This window comes from Natator depressus, chromosome 2 (genome assembly GCF_965152275.1).
Source record: "Natator depressus isolate rNatDep1 chromosome 2, rNatDep2.hap1, whole genome shotgun sequence".
Lineage (NCBI taxonomy): Eukaryota > Metazoa > Chordata > Testudines > Cheloniidae > Natator > Natator depressus.
In genome coordinates, this window is record NC_134235.1 from 235636384 (window position 1) to 235642925 (window position 6542).

Genomic DNA, 6542 nt, shown 5'->3' on the forward strand with positions numbered 1-6542 from the left:
TCTCTGTCATAATTTTGTCTGTCACTTATTACAGCTGATGTTAAATGGCTTTTCAGATAAATGCTTGTTTGGGTTATTTATTAACTAGAGTATGTTTGTGGTGCATACTTTGATGTTATAAACCAAATGAAGGACCCACTTGTAGACTGTAGTGGATTGACCAGAAATTCAAGAATGGTATTCAAGATGATTAACCCTTAGGCTACAGATTACCTCCAGTGGGATGGTTTCAACTGTGAGCAGGGTTAATTAAGAGATAAAGTAATCGAAGTAGCAACTAACCTGTGCATCTTTATTCAGGAGGTGATATATGTTGATGGCCATGGGATTGAAATAAATTAAATGTAGTCAGTTTATATAGGTTTTGCTGCTGTTCTTGTACCTTAAGGTGTAAAATCAGGTCTTGAGCAGCAATTTAGATTCTACATTAGTAAATTCTGTTTCAGAATGCGGCTTTGAAGTAGACAACAATAATAGATGTTTGATCTAACAGATTCACTTCTGGAACGTCAGTGATGGTTTCTTTTAATATTATCCCCTTATTTCTGTATCTGTAGAACCGGTGCTGTGGGATGCTTTGAATTTTTTTTATGTATTTTCATATTTTATGTTGTCATTTTTTTCAAGAAAAAATGAGTTTAAAAATAGAACCTCTGAAAGTACTTTAGCTTTATGGTATGGATGGGCAACCGGTTTGTTTGAAAATGCATTTGTGGTGCACTCTGGAGGCAGGTCAAGAAGGCATGATGGGGGAGAGGAAAATTGGATTGATAAACAGTCCTCAAGCGAACCTTTACGAAATAAATGACCAGGCTTATGTGGGGAAATATATGTGGGAATACCCTATTTTGAAAAATGGTTGTGGTCTCCATTTCCTTCCTCCAATTTTCATCACCCATGTTTTACAAATATTGGACCCTATGCAGTTGCCATTGAAGTCAATTGTAAAACTCCCACTTCAATGGGAGCAGGGTCAAATAATAATTTGTGTCTTGGAAAAAATGTGTTGTCAAAAAATAAATAAATCAATAGCTTTCCTAGCAATGGTCATCTTATAGATTCTTTAAGATCATAGAATCTCAAGAGGTCATCTAGTCCAACCCTCTGCTCAAAGCAGGACCAATCCCCAATTTTTGCCCCATCCCAAAATGGAGCCCTCAAGGATTGAACTCACAATCCTCGGTTTAGCTGGCCAACGCTCAAACCACCAAGCTAGCTTCCCCAGTCACAAGCTGTTACAATCTCCTGAATCTTATTTCTTGGGAAAAGTGACATAACTATTGTGATGTTAATTTTCTTGTGATCACCTAGATATTTTTTATATGGCAAACCATTTGAATCCATTTTGCACTGGACTTCGTGATGACTTAGTGTCCTTTAGAATGGATTTAATCAGGAGACTTAAAGTTGTCCAAGTTGCCATAGCAGCTAAAACTTCTCCTTTTGTAAAACTGTCACCAGCCACTTGGCTTCTGTTAACCACTTAACCAGATACATTATTCCTTTAATGAAGTAGATCTTAAGCAGACTCCTTCCAAATCTCTAAGTTATCTGTCCAACAAGTATGTCACTGCTGTGTGCAGTATTTTATTCACAGAGGCCATCTGGACAGCCTTGACAAAGGCTGCGTATCATTTGCCAGAGAACATCTTGTTTGCTGTGAAAAAAATCAATTTTCTGTGTTCCTCAAAATGTACCCTGGGACGCTGGCTTTCCTTCTCAAATGCTCTCTTGGCCTTACAGCATTGGGGCTTCTTTGTCATCAGCCCAGGATTCATAAACATAATATCGCCTCCTTTTTCATGTCTGTAGCTACAGTGTCATGCACACCATAACACTTTATGATTCATTTCAAACTCTAATGATTAACAGTCATGCATTTGTTTATTCCAAAAAGAGCCAGGTTTGCACTATGAGTCCCTGCCACTTACATGTTGTTTTTGAGATTTCCTTCTTGGCTTGCTCATCGTGCATTCCTTAAAACATTCAGTTATTTTCTCCTCAAACTTTGGGGTAAATTCTGCCATTAAAAAGAACTCACTACTTAAAAAACAAAACAAAGGTGTACTATATTTAGGTGAAAAAAGTGGCAAAGCCCACCTGGGGCTTGTCTATGTGGGGAAAAGAACTGAACAACCGGTGCAGAATAGCTATTGCTGTATAGCTATTGTGGACTAGCTCCCCTTATGGGCACACTTATTCCATACTAAAAGGGTCTTTGTGGGGATTAAATTAAGCCATTTCCACATGGGGAGTTAGTGTAGAGTGGTTATTTCACACTAACTTCCCAGTTTAGAAAAGCCCTAAGTGCAGAGACTCAGTACAGCAGCTCTGTGTGGTGAATTTGGCAGGCGCTCAGGTTGTACTGAGAGGAAGGAAAGGTGGTTTTAAGTTAAGCAGAAAATATTGTTGTGCGTTCATAGGAAAGGGCCAAGTCTGAGGCAGAGGGATACAGGCAAAATCATGGGGTAACAAAACCCCACGCCCCAAAGGGTGCTGAAAAAATATCACTCCAGTTAAGACTCAATTTTACAAGATACTGAGCGTTCTTAGAAGGTGCTGAGTGCTATCAACTGCCACTGGGAGTTCAATCGGAGTTGCAGGTGCTCAACTCTTTGGAGAAATACTCAGCACCTTGCTGGAGTGCTCTGTAATTTGGAGGATTGAACCCTTAATGCAGAAAGTTTAAGCATTAATGCAGACCCAAATGCCTTTTCACTGAGTTCTCTATGATTAGGTAAAGGATCTAACAATTCCATCCCTTTGTGATAACCTGTCTGCATGAAACATATTGTGAAGATATTCTCAAAATGGATGAAATACAATTTTTGACACAATTACAACCCAGGTTGTTCTCCTTGTTAACATCTCATCTGGCTAAGCTGCACGGACTGTATCACATGGACTATAACACATGTTAAATAAAATTAAACTACATTTTTGACAATAATAGGAACTTGTGAGATTGATTGGAAATATATATATAGACCTGTATTTTGTAAAATATGTTCATTATGTAATGTATAGATATGAATGTGAGGTAGTCAATACTAACATTATCTATTTTCCGTTATTTCATATGTGTAAAAAACTCTTAGTCCCCAATTCAGCAAAATATATAAGTATATGCACATTGTGCTTTGAGTCTGATTCAATGCCTGTTGAAAACAACAGAATTTAGCCAGATGCCACAGCAATGCCTGGTGGCCAGGAGGAGCAACTGCAACTGTGTGTCTGCAACACAGCAGAATGCAGGAGATGGCAGCTGGGATGTGGGCAGGCATGACGGGGCTACCAAATAAATGAATGACAGTTGACAGCCTGGCAGTCCAGTTTCCAGTGCACAGAAATCCACATCAGAAAACCTCCATCACAATCAGTACACTTGTTGGTAGGCTAAGAAGATAGGCCAGACTGCGAGTAGGTATTGGAGACTGAATTACACTCTGACCTGTAAAGGTGGTGGCCTGGAGAATGGGTGGAGGGCGTGACGTTGAGGCATGTTGGTGAGGCAATATTGGCAAGCTTGCCCTGTTTCTTTAGGGTTGTCCCTACTTTTGTGGATAAACAGATATCTTCAGTCACCAGGGTGCAGGAAATGGGGTATGGGCAGTCATGCCCAATAGTTAGAGTCAGGGGCTTGGAACAGGAGCTGAGGTCAGAGTGAGGTGTGAAGCCAAGGGTCAGAGCCAAATATGGAGTCAGGTGCTAAGCCGAGGTTCAGAGCTGGACTCAGGAGTCAAGCCAAGGGTCGAAGCCGCAGTCAGCATCTGGGGTAGAACATAGAAGCAGCGACCTGGAATAAGGCAGGAAAGCAGGAACCACGAACAGACATGGGTCTGAGCGAAGGAGGACAAGAACCATGAACAGGCCCAGAGGTGGGCAAGTAGGCAGGGTCCATAGTAACAGCCAGCCAGGGATTCATCTAGTTGCTCACACAAATTCCTGTGCCTCTTTCCAGTCTAAGCCAGTTGGTGGGCTTGGATGTCTCCCCTAATCAGGTGGGGCTCTTTGCAGGCTAGAGCTTCACTAGCCCCCGTCTCCACATGTTCAGGGAGGCTGCTGGGTGGTGGCCACGGTCTGTGCATTGCCTGGGGACCACGGTCCCTCGCACAGGGACCTCAGTCCATTATTTTTCCTAAGCACTACGTTCCCATATGAAAAATTTATAAACAAAATGAAACCTATGGATATTGATTCCAAAATTAAGAATTCAATCTGAAATTTTAGAGTGTCCATTCATTGAGAGCACACTGTGTACATGTAAAAAAACACCTGGTATAGGTGCTGTAGCAGCTGTGTAAAAGAGGCTAGGAATATTCATTAATAATTCTTCTCCTCAGCGAAGAGGAGAGTTATTGTAGAAGTCAAGCTTACTATTATTGTCATCTGGTGCTGTATTCTAATAGAGTGCTGCTTTGTTGCTGATTGAAACATGCTCAGGTTCTTTAGCCAGGATATTAACCCACTGACCCAATGCCCCAAAATGAGAGTACTGTCTACCATAATCAACTTGTACTGAAGAATAAAGTGTTATAGACATTGGGAAGAAACAATCCCTGAGCAGGAAATCATATGGTGTATCTGAGAATTATTTATTAAAATGGGTTTATTTTCCTAGAGAACTCGGGCCCCTTCTTATGTCCCTTTCCTATGCCCTAAAGAAAAATTCAGGGTTTACAAGTGTTAGCTTAATATATATTGTATCAAATTAAATTAGTTTAGCTCAACTACTAATTGAGTATACATCCAAAATTTGAGGGTTTTGTATAAAAAGATGAGACCCAGAAGGTGTAAATGACCTGAAATGGAGCACCCTGCAGTAATTACATTGCCCAAGCTGAGTGAAATGCAAGAAGCACAACCACCATCTTAAATGGCGAAAAGTAAATGTAGGGCCAGAGTTTGGATGGTCTCTGTGTGAATGTATAGTGGATGAGCATGGCACAAGAGCCTCCCTTAATCTTTTTCATACACACAGGGGTTAGCCACAATAATAACCCAGGGTCTTCTCCTTGTTAGCATCCCATCTGACTAAGCTGAGCTTTCCGAAGGGATGTCTCAGCAGCTGTGCTACCCAGTAACACTGGGACCAGGGGGTGCTGGGACAGTTTGGCTCTGCGCTGCTACTAATTGAGACCTTTGCTTGATAATCTCAATCTTGCCATCTGTTTGTAAATTTCTTTCAGTTTTAATAATCTACAATATTAATAGTAATAGATTAGAGACTTTTGTAAAAATTTTGATTTAAAAAAATCTTAAGTGTCCCTGTGGTTCACCATATTGCACTGCTTTTGTATCCAAGATACACCAATGTCTTCATTTAAAAAAAAGTATATTTTGAGTCACATTCTGACATACTCTGTGGTCACCATTATAGTTGCCACAGCCTGTATTCTGATTGCTATTTTGCAAAGATATTAACAAGTTTTCCACATCAAAGCAGATTCTTCCTCAACATAGTTTAACATATATAAACAAAATCTGTTGCAGTAACTGTGAAGTCATTTGCATCCATAATTATAGTGGCTTTTCTCATAAGTTGCAATCATATCCAAGAAAACATAAAAATAGAAATACATTATTTATGCTTTTTGTTCAAAATGAATTTCTGTTTTATGAAGCTGCAATGATAAGGAATTACATTTACTCTAAACAAGAAACCTGAAATATCATAATGTGGCAAGGTGTTGACACATCAGAATCAAAAGTGCTTTAGTTCCTTCTGTGAGAAGAGTTAGTCTCTTTGAAATCATTATCACTGCAGCAGGGAAGAAAACAAAAAAAACACCTCAACTAGAAATAACACCACACAGTATAGATGTGATGACATTATTCCAGTTGAGGGCCTCAACTGAACCAAAACATTTGAATTTTTCATAAGGTTTTACATTTTTGATGAAAATATCTTAGTGAAGAACTGTTACTAGATTAAAAAATATATCTGTCAGAGAAATATTCAGGTCTGTGGTGTTATGAATGCTTTTGCAAGTGACTCTGGATGTTCAGTTGATCAAAAGTCTCAGTTGATTTCGGATGCTCAGCAAAATCCAATTAAGCAAAGTAGAGACCAAGGAATCAAAACTTATCCTTTTCCATGAGACACCTGCATAGTTTCATGAATTTAAACTTTTATTTGTACCTTTAGCCTACATGAAAAGAATGAAATCTTTTCTCTTCCAAAGAATTTTTATTACATCTAAACCCCACTTATCCAAAATGTTTCAGGAACACAAAGAACATTCAGGTAAACAGGTTTCACTTGATCAGGTAGAGCAACAGATGCATGTATTCACTTCTCGGCATAGAACCATAAAAATCAGATTCTGCCACTTTCACACTTTCTGAGTAGTACCTTACTCCATGAGTGGCTCCAACGAGATACTTCCACTACTCCTGGATATAGTATTATTCAACAAGAGAAAGGATGGCGGAATCTGGCTCACAATTAGGTCTGACTGTATTTTGTATCAAGCAGAGAGTGTCATGACTATTGACCATAGTCTCATACTTGAGTTGTTTTCTCCAGAAATGGGCTGTTA